Source organism: Aplidium turbinatum, chromosome 2 (assembly GCF_918807975.1).
Source record: "Aplidium turbinatum chromosome 2, kaAplTurb1.1, whole genome shotgun sequence".
NCBI lineage: Eukaryota > Metazoa > Chordata > Ascidiacea > Aplousobranchia > Polyclinidae > Aplidium > Aplidium turbinatum.
The window spans coordinates 11,076,657-11,093,228 of NC_137473.1; the positions used below are offsets into that span (position 1 = coordinate 11,076,657).

Sequence of the window (16,572 nt, forward strand, 5' to 3'; positions counted from 1 at the left end):
GCTAGTTTTTCAAAACTTTGCAGACTGCATTATATTCTACCCTAGTAGGTTATCATCAGGGCCGTTGAGAGAACAATTTGAGACCGGTACCAATGCGATTCTTGGGCCCCGAATTAAGACTTTTAAGAAAAACGCACTTACCCAAACAGTGCACTGTGTTTTTTTTTCAAGTTTTTGATCCACTTCAAAGGTTATCTGCCCTTAAAATTATCCCTAGCACTAGTTCAAAAGTAGGCCTACCCTCTGGACCCCCTGTCAACATTGCTGGTTTTCACAGCCTCGCTGACCAACAGCACGTGCGTTTGATCAGAAAGTAGTTTCGTCATGGTTCAAACACTTAGTATTTTAAATAGGCTACTAAGAACTACTTAGCATAAACGTGAGGAAATTGTTTTGTTTCCTGAAAAAAAAAAAAAAAACTTTCTTCTTGCCATTATGTCTATTTACAAAATAGCAGGTCAGTGCGGTTGTGACTTTATACAATACTTACTTTACTTTTTTAAATTATTTTCTTAGTTGACTTAAAAATCATGCGACACCTCATTCAGTGCTGTGAAGTTATTCAACAGCTTTGTCTAATAGCCTATCATTTTTTTGTTCTATTATGCTCGAAATAAATTTATGTTTAATCAAAAAAAGAGCCTAAAATATATATACTAAACTTCTGTTCAGCAAACAAACGTTTATAAAACAAAAGCTACTGCCTTTATCTTCATAGCTATAAATATCATTTGTATAACCAATAGTTTTTAGTAGACAAAAATTGGCTGCATAGCCGAGTTGTGGGAGCGCTGGAACGGCAATCGAAAGGGCACCGGTTCGACACCGCTCATGAGCATGCAGCTATGTCTTTGGCAGGACACGTACAAGCATGCCTGAAGGTGGACATGAAGATTGGCTTCCTTGCCTTCCCGTCCACTTAATCTAAATCTTCAACTACCAGGTGTAAGCCTGGATACGACGACAAAAAAAAATAGACAAAATAGTGAAAACGTTTGTTTGCTGAGCATGAGTTTAGTATCTGTGTTTTGGGCTCTTTATTTTTTGATTAGAGTAACCAGGCGTTCCAATCATTTGCTCCTAAATTTATGTTTTATGCAAAATACCACTTTCAATAAACATTTAATTGTTCATCAATCAGAGTTTGACATTAAAATTTACGAAGCACTCCAAATAAACCCTAAACTCAGCAAGCAATTATTCGCTGGAGGGACATCTTTCTTATTAAATTTGTACTAAATTACGTTCGCTTTATGTTGTTTAGTGATTTTCCTTAATTGCCTTAAAACTGTACCGCTCGCTATCTTGTCTTGTGACCCCACCATTGTTTGTGACAGATCGTTAACACCCTTTGTGTTTGTTCTTCAATTTAATTGTTTGGTTGGTGAGTTTTAAATTTGGAAAATAAAATCAATTCGCTATTAGGCTACTTCTTTCCGTTTTATTGTCATATTTTTATGTGTATTTTGTATATAAACTTTAGCACGTACCCAGCTAGAAAGCTACGTATATTACACGTTGATTTTTGGTTGATTTTAGGTAGTATGGTATCTTAGGTAGAATTCAGGTGTTATTAAGGAGTTTGTGTACACCAACACAAATTCACTAGTTTAAAAAACATTTTTTTAGAGACATATTTTAGCTATCATTTAGTATGACTAGTGTGTAAATATGATTCTAGAAGTTTTATCAGGGATTATTTTTTGAATATAACTCTTGCAAAAATAGCACGTGTTTTCCACGTATATTACACGTGTTCAAAATCCTATGATTATTTGACTAATTTTTAAGGTATATAAGGTAAAATCACACCCAGAAGAGGGCATACAAAAGAGAAAAAATGTTTACCCGAGCAGAAGGATGTTTTATCGGAATTTTTTATATTTTGATTATATGTTGTTTCCACGTGTATTGCACGTTTCCATCTGTTGAAAAGTAACACGTGTTTTCCACGTATATTAAACGTGTTGAAGTTCTTTCGTTCATTTGGGCAATTTTTAATCTGTGTTAGGTAAAACTACCTCCCAAGGACGGTATAAACAGAAAGAATTCTCCACTCAAGTGGATTGGTGTCAACCACACTCCTCCGCATTTTTTAGGATATAAGTTAGATTATGTGTTTTTGTAGGTGTCTTTACACGTTTTTATTACGTTATGTAAAAAGGAAACTTCATGACATTTTTTAGTCGCAAATTAATGTGATCTTTTAACGATAGTTCTTAGTGTAAATTTAAGTGGTCTCGCTTACTGATATTAAACAATTACTTACTAAGGTTTGGTACGGTAGCCACTTTAACAAGTCGAAATTCTGCCACTAAAAATGACTAGAATGAAACCGCCAACCAATCATAAGCTCCGGTTTAAGTGACGTAAAAATGGCGAAAAGAAGTTGATAGAAAGCAAATTAAGTGATGGGTTTTTTGTCAGCTGGTTGGCTTAGGGGTTTTGTCAGCTGGTTGGCTTTCATTGACGCGGGTTCGATTCCCACCACTGCTATTGCTCTTTTTCTTCTCTAATTCCAAATAAAGTTCAAAACAAGCGTTAACTCTCCGAATGAGTGCTAGAAGGGTCACAATTGGACAGTAGCCTCTTATAACAATATGTGTTATACAAATGTGTTAAATAAATACAAATGTGTTAAATTGTTGATTTCAGATACGGTACGCGGAAATTAGGTAGAATGTGGGTGTAAAAACACGTAAAATCCACCACCAAATATACGTGTAATACACGTGAAATAGTGTCGACACATATACGTGAAAATTAACGTATAATACACGACCCAAGGAACTTAGAATCTACGTGTCAGATACGAGGAAATTAGGTGTAATGCGGGCGTAAAACACGTAAAATCCACCACCAAATATACGTGTAATGCACGTGAAATAGTGTCTACACATATGCGTGTATTATACGTGAAAATTAACGTATAATACACGACCCAAGGTACGTAGAATCTACGTGTCAGATACGAGGAAATTAGGTGTAATGCGGGTGTAAAACACGTAAAATTTACCACCAAATATACGTGGAAAACACGTGTATTAGTGTTGTCAGATACGAGGAAATTAGGTGTAACGCGAGCGTAAAACACGTAAAATCCACCACCAAATATACGTGTAATGCACGTGAAATAGTGTCTACACATATGCGTGTATTATACGTGAAAATTAACGTATAATACACGACCCAAGGTACGTAGAATCTACGTGTCAGATACGAGGAAATTAGGTGTAACGCGGGCGTAAAACACGTAAAATCCACCACCAAATATACGTGTAATGCACGTGAAATAGTGTCTACACATATGCGTGTATTATACGTGAAAATTAACGTATAATACACGACCCAAGGTACGTAGAATCTACGTGTAATACACGTGAAATTTCTAGCTGGGTATGTACCAACTGACTGAGGAAAGCCTCCCCATTGCAGCACTGGAAGGGGGTGTTATACTTAATGCACAGACATTTTAGCTCGCTATTGGAAAAGCTCAAGGACTTGGTCAGTGTCCACAAGTGACTTTTCTTTTTGCACAAAAGTTTTATGAAATGGCTTCAACACACCAAAAATTAATCCTCGGAGTCATGACTGGTTGTGGTGTCACTCTTGTCGGTAGCTCGTCAACGTAGCTTGATGTTTTCCAACAGTCAAGCGATTTCGGCAGTGATTCTTTTACACATTCCTTTCATAAAAAATCTCTAAAAGCGAGTCATATTTTACACTTTAAATGGAAAAGTAGTGAGTAGCGGGAGTGCTACTGAAAGAAATATAATGTCTTTCCACTGCATTAAAAAAAGTAGCTCCGCTACTGAGTCGCTACTCCAACAAAAATGTAGCGCCACTGTACCGCTAACAAACAAATAGCGCGCTACTGCCAACCTCTGGTTATTCCATGCAGTTTCACATAGGCTGTTTGTAGATTGATCACTGATGCAACCACGCAGGGACGGTCACCGAGATTGACCGAGTGAAGTTTTCATTGTTGTCTGAAGTGTTGTTATGAGCTATTCCATCTACTAGGTGCCGCTGAACGGACAGTAGCATGGATTTGGTGATCAACCACAATGTAAATTACCAACTGTAGCAGAGAGTTATTATTTACATTGCTATTACTGGTCACAGCGGTAAACCATAATATCTTCGTGGGAAAGTTGTAACATAAAAATTCCCGGATCAGTTCGTCTGTATGCGATGACAACGAAAAAATACTCTTCTGAAAACGTCCTTTTTCAAGAATTGTATTTCAGCAAAAAATAGCCACTGGCTGTCGAAGAAGGGGGGAACACCGTACCCACTAAAAACTTGTCACCACAATACAAATTACTGAGATAAAAGACGGAAATTTCGTCTAGTTGGTAAGCACAAGCAAACAGTTTTGATATTCGACCAACTTTTCAAAACGACAATATTCTAAATGACGAAACTGACTTGAGATATTTCAAACGCACGTGTCACGGTTTCTTTCTCTCTCTTACCAGGAAAGAGACTTGGAAAGGTTCAATGACGTAGTTTAATGGGATATAACCGAAAAGCAGTCAATTAAATGTCGAATAAGTTCTACTGGTGAAATGATAATGAAAATTCTTGAAGGACTTTAACGAACGGCTTCTCAAATAACTCTAATTTCGAACACAATTTATATCAGCACCAATTCTCATCTACTTGTATTCAATTACTTCAAATCTCAATCACCAATAGTCTCTGCACCTATTACCAATCCACAACTCATAACACAACTCTCATAATCAACTCATAGTCAGCTCATAAAATAATAATCCATTAATTCACACCACTATTTATAGCAGGTTTAAAGACGCTTCTAGATTGTCACGTAGGAGTAGAAGGTTCTAGAAAACACGTTACATAATAAAGATTTCGCAATCACAGATCTACTGGTAAACATCCTTATGACGTCATGAAAAACGTCACTCGGCAATTGTGAAAAACAACAGAACGTTCTAGATTTGTTCTGAATGAATGTCCCAAATGCTCTGGAAACACGTTGCATAATAATACAGACTTTGCAATCAAGGTTACTTCAGGTCAATAACCAATAATAATGTGCGCGACGGGCTTGTTCTTCTCTATTTTCTTTCTTCTAAGTTTTGACGCTATGCAACTAAAAAGAAACTATCGTGCAACTTTTGTTTTATTTCTTCCTTTTTTTTTGAACTTTTGTGACAAACAAAGAAAACGACCAACTTTATCTCGACCAAACTAAAAACTGATGAATTTTTCTCAACGTAGTCAAAAAATAAAACGTGTAACCATGGCCACCTAAAGATACAGCCTGATTTGCCTGATTTGTCACATTTTGCAGAGATTTCCAGGTTTTTTTTAACTTTGGGCGAATGTTTAAATAAATTTTTCTAAAAATTAGGTTTTTACGCTTTCTTTATTCTTTTCCCCAGATGACACAATAGGTTTTAACATCCTCACATGTTGAAAAACAAAGAAAATTTGATTTCGAAGATTTTAGTCAGACTGTTAATTTTCAATAACAGTCTAATTTTGCGTTTTTCAACTTACTTTTTCTCATTTGCTACTGCTTCCCCAAGGCAACAGAAAAGTTCTATGTCATTAGGAAACCGCAAAAAGTAAATTCATCTCAAAAAATGTCAGTCAAGCATTAGCAGTAGCTGTAATCAAAATCTGCAAAATGTGACAAATCAAGCCGCATCTCCAGGTGGCCATGGTGTAACTTACAAAAAATGTGAGATCATCTGAAGGCAAGCGCGAAACTAATTTAGTTTCTCACGCGGGCTTGCGGTGATCGAAGCCAAACGTCACACCAGCCCTCCCCCAGATGAACCATGTGGTTATCTAAACAAAATGGTGAATCGACAAAAAAATGAATGATGTACAAAATAATCAGTGATGGGCATTATCGCCGATAATTTATCGGCGATAATTATCGGCGATAAATTTTTATCGCTTATCGTTATCGCTCAAATATTTTTTCAGTTATCGTTATCGCCAAAGGCAATATTTGATTATCGTCGATATAATTAATCGCCGATAAATTTTATTTCGGATCAACACACAAGTGGAAAGACCATAAAAAGTAATATTTTTACTAGCCACCTAGTTAATGAAACTAAAATTAAAACCAGTTCTTTTTCAGTGCCTAAGTGTATGTGCACAGGTCGTTGTCAAGGGAGGGGGCACGCTCCCCTGCAGCGACGGCCCTGACAACACAATAAATTTTAGAGTTGCAAATTGCAATGCAATGAAATGCATGCAACAAGTCTCTTGTTGTTTTGCTGCAATCGGCAATCGCGAGTGAATTTTACAATTAAAATGTAAGCGCACAGACAGTACAGATTCCTTTGAAGCGAAGCGAAAGAAATTGGCAAGTGGTTTGTGAAAGTGTCGCAATACGAGGCCACTTTTACATCAGAAACATGGTCTTTCGCGCCACCTCACGATCAACTATTTTATTCTTGTGTTTTCTTTTTTCGTTGGAAGTGTTAGTTTTTAGTAATTGTCGTAAAAAAATAAAATCCCTCTTGTCAAAACATGAAACTTACTGTTTTAAGCGCATTAAATCTTTAGATGAGTAGATTAACTAAAATTGCAAGAACTTGCCTTGAGACGTGCGGTTACGTCAAAAACTCAGTTTGAAAGACAAAATTCACACACAATAACAACACAAGATCGGTTATAGATTATAAGATCGATTTTTTTAGCTTGGCGATATAACTTTAATCCAAAAATAATAACCAAATTCGTAAGTGCCATTTAACTTAAAAAGTTAACCCATTTGTGCCGAAAGTGAAAGTACTTAAAAAAATTTTCGGAAAATTTAAATATTGCATAATTAAGACCTAAAGAACATAGATCACAATTATTTTTTTTCTGATTGTGTTTGTACGTTTTGGGAAAAAAACCGTCCTATATATCAGACGCTAGGCAAATCCGTTATCAAATTTCACAAGTTTCTTGTGCGTTATGCTTAAGCGTTATTATATTTTACTTATCGTTCAAAGTGGTAAATGGGAAATGTCTTGTTCATGTCTTGTCATGTCATTATTGTCATCGAGCATTTTATTAAAATGAAAGTTCAAAAAATATGAAGATGAAAATTAGCAAAGTAACACAATATCACTGAAACAAGTCATTGCGGAATAGGCTATGATATTGCTTGAAGCATTTGACATGCAGACCGATCACATCACATTTTTTGCATCTTGTAGTAGTTTTTGCATGACAATAGGCGGATCGAGTTGCGTGGTAAAATTATGCTAAATACAGTATAACCTTTCTCATTTACCTATGCGACCTAGCCTATACCTCAATCAAACATTTTTATTCCCACTAATACAGTGCCTATATTGTAATTCTTATCTCAACAACTCAGCGTTCTGCCATTGCTTTAATGATGGTGTTCACAAAGAAAACAAAAAAAATTATCTGAAATTATCAGTAAATTACGATAATTATGTTATTGTTCTTAAACAAACACGACTAATTTGACAAGCTTGATGGATTTCACAGTATGCACATCTTTACTACCAATAACGCTTAAGATTACTGATAAATTTTCAAGCATTTTGCGTTTTTTGGAATTTTTTTAATTAGTGCTGACTTTGCTGTAAACAGCCCTTTAAGCAGAAAGCAAAATACAAAGTTTGGAATTTTTTATGGTATTTTCATTTGATTTAATTATTTTTCTTACTGCACGTAAGCGGCAGTGTAACTCAATTGATAAAAGCATCCAACTGGTATCTGAAGGTATAATTATAAGCAGGGCGGTTACCTCATTGGTTTGATTCTGGATCAAGAGGTTGAAGATTCGATACCTACTGCGCCGCTGTTGCGATTCTATTCATGCATAACTTACAAAAAGTTTTGTCCCTTTACAGTATATTATGTTCGATTTTTCATCATGTTGATAAAAACAGTTCGTGCTGCATGGGATGGGGAAGCGCTAATCAAGAAAAAAAAATTATCGTTATCGGACATTATCGGCGATAATTTATCGCTTATCGTTATCGCTTAACTTTTTTTGATTTATCGTTTATCGTTATCGCTTTAGGCATTTTTCGTTTATCGATTACACTGTGCTGCGTTAATTTTAAGGTTACTAAAGTATTGACGGTTCTTAGTGTACTTTTTGATGCTGAATCCAAAACTGTTATCCGTTTTCTTCCATCAGGTCTAGTTTTTTGGCAAATTGCATTTGAAATTTTTGACAACTGCAGCTTTCAGCGGCTTGCGATTGAGATTTGTGATGTCATAAAAATGATTTAGCAAATGAATTAAGTTTTGATGAAACTTCAGTGACATCACAATGAGAAGAACATAACGAATGCACCTGATGCTTGAAAAGTTAAACATCTGAACTGGTTTTTACAGGCTGCGTTAGTGTGCAGTTAAGATGATAGTTATTTTAAACTTATGTGCACTCAATACTTTACCACATCAGTATATTTGACACGTTTGTGTAATAATGATAAGTTTTGTTTTTACAGTACAATGAGAAAGTGCAAAAATGATCCAGACAGGTTCTGTTATACAGTATGTCTTTGAAGGTCTCTAGTTTTAAACTGAGGGAGGAGATCTGTTATACGGTATATACAATTATACATGTATATGTGGTAAGGTCACCCTGCATAGTCGCCAAGCAAAAATTATGCAGTTTGTTGAGAAAGCATATGATGCGTATTTTGGAGTAAAACTAGGCGATCAGGACAAGGCATTTGCTCCGCACATATGTTGTAGAGCATGCGTTGAAAGCTTGAGATTATGGAGCCTAAAGAAAATAAAGAGCTTTCCTTCTGGTATTCCTAGCTATGGTATGGAGAGAAGGAAAAGACCATGTCACTGATTGTTATTTTTGCATGACCAACTTACAAGGTATGCTGATGCTTGTACTGTATGGAGGCATTTTCATTTATTGTTTGATTGAAGAGTAACAGTTTCATTTCAGGAATAAACCGGAAGAACAAACAACATGTGAAGTACCCTGATGTTCCTTCAGCCATGAAACCAGTATCACATGGCCCTGGAATTCCTGTTCCAGAACCACCTGGAGAAATAAGTGAAATGGAGTGTTCTTCATCTGCAGAGAGCGAAGCAAGTGAACAAGACACATGAGATGCAAAGCAAAGTACAAGCCAACCGAAGCCTCTTACACAGCTTGAGCTGAATGACCTAACACGAGATTTAAATCTCACCCAAGAATAGAAGTATAGAAGCCCTGATTAGAAAGCATAGAAGCCCTGATTACGAAGCACAGGTTAAAGAGCTGCTTGAAAGCTTTCAATCCCTTGGAGCCCGGATGTCTATGAAAATGCACTTTCTGAGTTCGCATTTGGACTTTCCTGACAACTGTGGTGGCTACAGCGAAGAATAGGGAGAGAGATTCTACCAAGACCTTCGCCAGATAAAAGAAAGGTACCAAGGATACTGGGACGTAAACATGCTTGCAGATTGCTGTTGGTGCTTAAAAAGAGATCTTCCCAATTCCACACATAGAAGAAAATCTTTGAAGCGATACTTTTTGTCAGCATAAATCATTTGTATTTATATTGTTATTGTATTTATCGTCGGAATATCATCATGTGCCTTATTATATTATCAAAATAGCTTAACACGCTTTCTGTGTTAAGCTATTTTGAACACTTCGTTTTTCTTTCACACATTGATGTTGGCAAGCATTTCGCATTTAAAACACATTTGTGATGTTAAGTGTTTACGTGTCTATAGTGTAACATATTAACTTCTACTGTGAGGTTGAGCGCCGTTGAACAAAATTATGTGTTAGGAAGCTTTCTTGGTTAGTTGTAAGTGCCTTTATTTCAACTGTGTCATTATATTTTTGTAGTATTTAAAATGGTTGTCATTGCAAAACCTTGCATTCAAATAAAAATACCATCTTGCGAAAATTGACAACATGCATGACCAATTAAGCTACCACAGAAATTAGTTTCTATGTGCACAATAATGACCAAAGCTAGCATAATTAAACATGTAATAAAAAAAAAACTTGACCTGATCGAAAAAAACTGGTTGCATTTTTGAGTTCAGCGCAAAAAATTGATTCAGAAACACTTAAAACATCTTTGACCTTTGCGAAAAAATTTTCAAACGCAGCACAGTGTTATCGTTATCGCTTAACTGAAAAATGAGTTATCGCGCCCAACACTGAAAATAATGCAATACATAAGAAAGCGACAATAACATAACTGAAGATCACCTAAACGATGTTTAAAGTTGGATTTTGTATTAAGAAACAGCTTCTTATTCTACATGGCTGAAGAAAAAAAATCAACCGTTAAAGGCATACTAAAGGAAAATTTCAAACCGGAATTAAGCATTAAAATGAGTAAACTGAACATTCAAGAATACATTTCAAAAAAAATTACCGAAAAAAATTTGTTTTCAATGGCGCTGGCAAGGCCCAAAGTCCAATGTTTCATTTATTTTCATTTTTTTCAAAATGACCAAAACGTGCAAACACTGCTCAAGAATACGTCATAAAAGCCAGCAATAACAAAAGCCACGTTACCACATCTGATGTTTTGAGCAAACTGTTTGCTGTTTTGATGTTAAAATGTGCTGTTTTGATGTACATACATACATAGCCTACAGTCAAATCGCCCGCAGTAACAATTATTGCGTGATCGGTTGATTGCTAGCCTTTATGACGTAGACTGTACAGTCGCACGCTTCGTTGCTCAGGCTCAATCTCGTTTTGAAAGCTCTGACAAAAGCACGCGCACAATGGTGGTCAGACCGCAATGGGGCAAAATTTTATTGAAAATCGTTTTATGGTAGCATGTTAAACACAAAGAACGTGGAAAATCGCCAAGTCAGGTTTTTCCTTTAGTACCCCTTTAAGTTTTTCTATTAAGCAAAAAGTAACAGAGTATGCAAAACAAGACAACGAAATAATATACAGAAAAAAATCACGATAAAATATTACAAGTTTGATCAAAAAGCTTAAAGAGAATTCGCAAGAACTGGTGCCAGCAATCGGAGGTCGAAATCAAATCCAACATACACGCTTGCAAAAGAGAAAACGAAATCAAAGAGACTGTCGAAGACAATCCTCGAATGTTTTTATTTGTCAGCTCAGATCTCATCGGCCACAAATCCATTCTTTCTGGATGTGCCACAGCGATCTGGAATTATAAATCTGACTGGTGTGATGCCGCCAGGATTGCCATTCCTTCCTTCCTGCCAGTATATCGCAATCGATCGCAATTCTGTTATAAACTGAAATCACGTAAAAAAGATCATGTCGGGTCACCAATGTGGGCGACGGGCTTGTTCTTCTCTCTTTTCTTTCTTCTAAGTTTTGACGCTATGCAACTAAAAATAAACTATCGTGCAACTTTTGTTTTATTTCTTCCTTATTTTTGAACTTTTGTGACAAACAAAGAAAACGACCAACTTTATCTCGACCAAACTAAAAACTGATGAATTTTTCTCAACGTAGTCAAAAAATGAAACGTGTAACTTACAAAAAATGTAAGATCATCTGAAGGCAAGCGCGAGACTAATTTAGTTTCTCGCGCGGGCTTGCGGTGATCGAAGCCAAACGTCACAATAACACATCGCTCAAAAATTCCATAATGAAAACAGCACGTTCTGTCAAGATACAAAGCAGCCCGACGCGAGGCCTTGCACATTGATTGTGACAGCACGTAACCAGCTTCTGTGACGTAACAATGATAAACATTGTGAAGCCATTTTAACAGGTGTTCAAAGAGAGATTGTGCAATGCAATGCTACAGGTGCAATGTTTTACAGGTCTTACGAAGTATGTTGCAATCTTGGCTCATTTTTTAGGAATTTCCATGACGTAAGACGCCAGCTAGGTTAAGTAGACCATAACGGTTTTATGTGACGTTTCATTTAGGGAACGGTTGTCCGTAACAATTACAAAGAATTTTTGTACATATGTTTATTTGTAACTTTTTTGAGTCTGTTAGTGCTAAGTGCTTCTACATTTGTAAATTTGTAGCATCTTCTAAATTTGTAGCATCTACATTTTCCATTATCTGTGCCGATAGTAGCCTACATGCAAATATGCTATAAACTGCCAACATGCAAATTTTCTATTTAAACTGTTTTGGCTTTTCTGTCTTTTCACTTCGTTGGTCAGAAATAAAATTGAATTGCATTGAATATGTTTTCTCAGTATTATATAGGCCTAATATCTTATGGACGCAGAAAAGAAAAAAACAGCTATTAACCCAATAATAGACTTATCATGATATTATTAGAAAATTTTGGTCATTGCCCCTTCGCTAGTCGTAAATATGTGATATAGCCTAGTTTTGTTTTTTTTACAAGAATCTTGTCTATGTGAGATAACATTTAACTAAAAATTCAATCTATTAAATAACAAACAAAGAATCTAAGGTTATTATATAAGGAAGGTTGTACGAAGAATCCAAGGCTATAGGCGCAAAATGGTTTGAACGCATGGTCCATCTAATCAAAAAATAAAAAACCCACAATATAGATACTAAACTCTAAAGCTCATATTCAGAAAACAGTTTAGTTTTCAAAATGTTTGCTAAAAATGAGGTTAGAATCCAATAAAGACATCATCAAGAAATTACAATGGCAAAGTCTTGATGTTGGCCACAAAGTTTATTTGAACACAAGAATGTAGGCTACTCGGTGCAGTTAAGAATTTGTGCAGTTGTAAGGCATTGGGAAATTGCAATTCTCATAGGTTTCGGTTAAATGTTCTCATAATTTTAATTTGTTTGTTAAAAACATGGTACATGTTACATATCTACAGAATTCCAAAAAGCTCTTGAAGGCATAGCTACTAAATGAAATTTTCAAACGGGAATTAAGCATTAAAATGCGTAAGCTGAACATTCAAGAATACATTTCAAAAAAAATTACCGAAAAAAATTTGTTTTCAATGGCGCTGGCAAGGCCCAAAGTCCAATGTTTCATTTATTTTCATTTTTTTTTCAAAATGACCAAAAAGTGCAAACACAGCTCGAGAATACGTCACAAAAGACAGCAATAACAAAAGCCACGTTACAACATCTGATGTTTTAACATGAGATCTGAGGTTTTGAGCAAACTGTCTGATGTTTTGACGTTGAAATCTGATGTTTTGATGTACATACATACATAGCCTACAGTTAAATCGCCCGCAGTAACAACTGTTGCGTGATCAGCTGATTGCTCGTCTTTTGTTACGTAGACTGAACAGTCGCACGCTTCGCTGCTCAGGTCCATTCTGGTTTTGAAAGCTCTGACGAAAGCACGCGAGCAATGATGGTCAGACCGCAATGGGGCAAAATTTTATTGAAAATCGTTTTATGGTAGCAAGTTAAACACAAAGAACGTGGAAAATCGCCAAGTCAGGTTTTTCCTTTAGTAGCCTACCCCTTTAAGTTGTGAAAAATGTCAACAAGATCAACTGATTGGCATCAGTGTAGGGAAATAACCTCTATTTTCCAAATGACGTAGTACAGTAGCCTACACATGAAAATCGCAAGTAGTGTAAATGCGAGGTGTTTAAGTCAAAACGCACAAAATGTATAACGCAAAAGAAACGTATGAAAAACGCACGGAGTCTAAACCCACTCTAATTATGGTTAGCGTGTTATTTTTAATGGATTGGATAATTCCCCGGCAGCAACACTTCAGACCACAGTTGGGTGAGTTTACTGGACACTGGTTCTCCGAAATTGAGCAATAGAAGATCACCAGTACCGGTAACACTCAACGTTTGCAGGTTACGGTTTTATTGCTCATATTTTTTGCAGATTGCAATAGGATTATGAATTCAATCAATGAAAAGTTCACATATGTTTTTGATGCGCGTTTTTCTAAATTTTAAAATTTTATTGCAGTGTTGCGACTGTGCCATTTTTTAAGCTGATTCCTGTTTCGGTATAAGGCACGATATAACCACAGTCTCTATGACCAGTGGCTCCGAGAGGGGGGGAAGTCGGGCCAGTTTCCCCCCTAGCAAAACATTGTAAAGGAAAAACGAGTAGTTTTTTGTTTTTGCACTTTTGAGGGGGGCCCATTTTTAGTACTAAAGTAAAAATGTAGGCTACCGGTACCAACTAAATAATCAACAAATTCTTAAATGAAGTGCGTAGTTCCAAGTATTTCTCAATCATTGTAAATGTCACTCTCGATGCTTCTCATCAAGAACAAATCATTTTCGTGTTAAGGTAGGCGATGTTGAACAGCTTCAAGACGTAAAATCTGAAGCTGAAATGATTTCTGCATCACTGAACGGTTTCGATTGTACTGATAGTTTCAACTTGAAAACTGGTGTTGTTTTAGCTAAGCGAGAACTATTTTTGCTTGACAACTGAACCTTAACTTCAAAATCTGCTTTGACCAGGCATAGGATGTTGTATCCAACATAAGTTATCAGGGAAAGTTAAAGGTATCAGTCCAAGCACGATTAAACAAGTAAATCCCGTATTTTTTTGTTTATGGATCATCATCATCATCAGTCATCATCTCCGCCTGCAGCAGATTGCGCATCAACATGAGTTATTTGCTTCCAAGAGTGGCAATTTTGAGCCAGCTCGCACAGTGTCGCCAAGTTGAGTCCGGTCTATGATTAGATGTTGTCTTGCCATCGTTTTGGTTGTCTGCCACGTTTTTCTTTTTCTTTCTACTTTTCCTTCTGTGCAAACTTTGCTGATTCCGAATTGTGATCTTTTAGTGTGGCCGAACAGTTTTAAAACTTTTGTTAGTCATGCTTCTCATGATGTGATTTTGGAAGGTAGTGAGTTTTTTCTTTATTTGAGTTTTTTGTATATGGATGTTGTTGCTTAGGCTAAGTCTAGTTGGAATGCAAAATGTTGCCTACAGACAGCGTTGTTCCAATGTCTTATCATTTTTGGAGTAATTGATTATCTGTAAGCTTGTGACATCTTTAAAGTTATAGCCCAGCCAGAGGAAAAATTCTGAAAAGTCTAAAGTAAGCTGTCCTATCATCTTGCAAAGAAAATTTACTTCGAGAGGGTAATCAAGGCGTGGTGCAGTCATACCCAATGCTTTACATTACCCTCTTGCAATTGAAGCTTTAAAGACGTTTCTTAAATGCATCAAGTTGGAACCAACAAGAGCTTGATCGGAAGCTGAGTCAATGCTAAAGTAGCCTACAACTAGCAGTTTTAAATTTGTGACTGCTTTGCATTATGTGGATTACGGTCCTAAACAAGATTCACTGATGAGTTTAATGAAACTAAAGGAAGATGTAATCTAAGTAAGAGAAAGCTGAGAAGAGTAGGCTACTACTCGCAAGCTAAAGTTGCAGTGGCAATTATAAATTTAAAATAAAATGATTTTCTTTTCCTGAGGACAGAACGCTTTTATAACTCCACTTAACTAGCTGAATCATTCGAAGGAAATGTATTTTACCGTCCTACATTGCAAAGGATTCAATAGTTGTTGGAATTGACAAATGTATCAACAAACTCAAACATATCGTCGATGAGTTTGAGTTCCATGAAAATTTCATCGTATGTCTGTTGTGCAGTTGCGGGCATGTGGGACAAATTTAAACCATTTGTAGGCTACAACAATGATATTTTTCAAGACATTTTGGATGAGTTGGTACTTTTGACAGAAAGCCACACAGCAAACTTCAGCTGCAAACCAGAACGAACCACCCCATAATCTCTACACAAGGAATCATTGATTGCAACTTTCGAAAGGTTTTTCCAAATAGTTTTGTTATGATTTTTTGGTCTTTCGGTAGCTACCTCCAACGGTTGCGCTTTGAGAGCGTGGTTTTAGCAATTACTGAAATCTGTAAATAATCGTTTGCGCTCCAGTAGGCCTATGACTCAAAACCGATTGAAAAGCCTAACTAGACATGTTGTGCATCAATTCAGACGTCGCAAAATTTTATCATTTGATGCTGTGATCCGTAACTTTGCATTGCAAAAAATCCAGAAAGGGTTGAATTAAATCAGGGATGTCCAAAGTCCGGCCCGCGGGCCAACTCCGGCCCACGAGAAGTTTTTGTATGGCCCGCGCCTGTTGTTGTACAATGTGTTATTTTTGGCCTGCAGACACTCAAAAATCATATAAATTCAACTTGCAGTTTTCAGAAAAATTATTGTGGCTGTTGGCCAGCGAACTCTTATTATCAAATCTGGCTCGCGTGGGAAAAGTTTGGACAGTCCTGAATTAAATGCTTGGTTGAACTATTTTTGTTGCCTGTAGGCCTATTGTGTGTTTACAAAGCTTTCTAGACAAAATAGTTTGCCTAAATGGCATTTTTGCTGCAAGTGTAATCCAGTTTGACGATTTTTACATTGAACTAAGTTCTTTTCATGCTGAGGAAAGTAGGCTAATTTCAGCTTAACACGAACATGCAACGCAAGATACAAACTAGTTGTACATTTGCTAAAAAATGTTATGGGGCCCATTTTTCGTATTGTTTCCCGACCAGTGCTGATTTCTCTCGGAGGCCCTGTCTATGACTGGGGTATAACATTGGCGTTTTGTTGCTTTTTCCCTTTATTAGACCTCTGCTATGTTTAGCATGTATTTCTTTTTCTTGTAGTGGTCAAAAATATAAAATAAGTTAACCTTCATCAAGATTGT

The 16,572-nt window shown here is 36.4% G+C and overlaps 1 pseudogene; it reads left to right on the top strand.

The window, feature by feature from the left end:
* Positions 1–8,472: 8,472 nt before the first annotated feature.
* LOC145788320 (uncharacterized) lies at positions 8,473–9,192 on the top strand (annotated as a pseudogene).
* Positions 9,193–16,572: the final 7,380 nt, after the last annotated feature.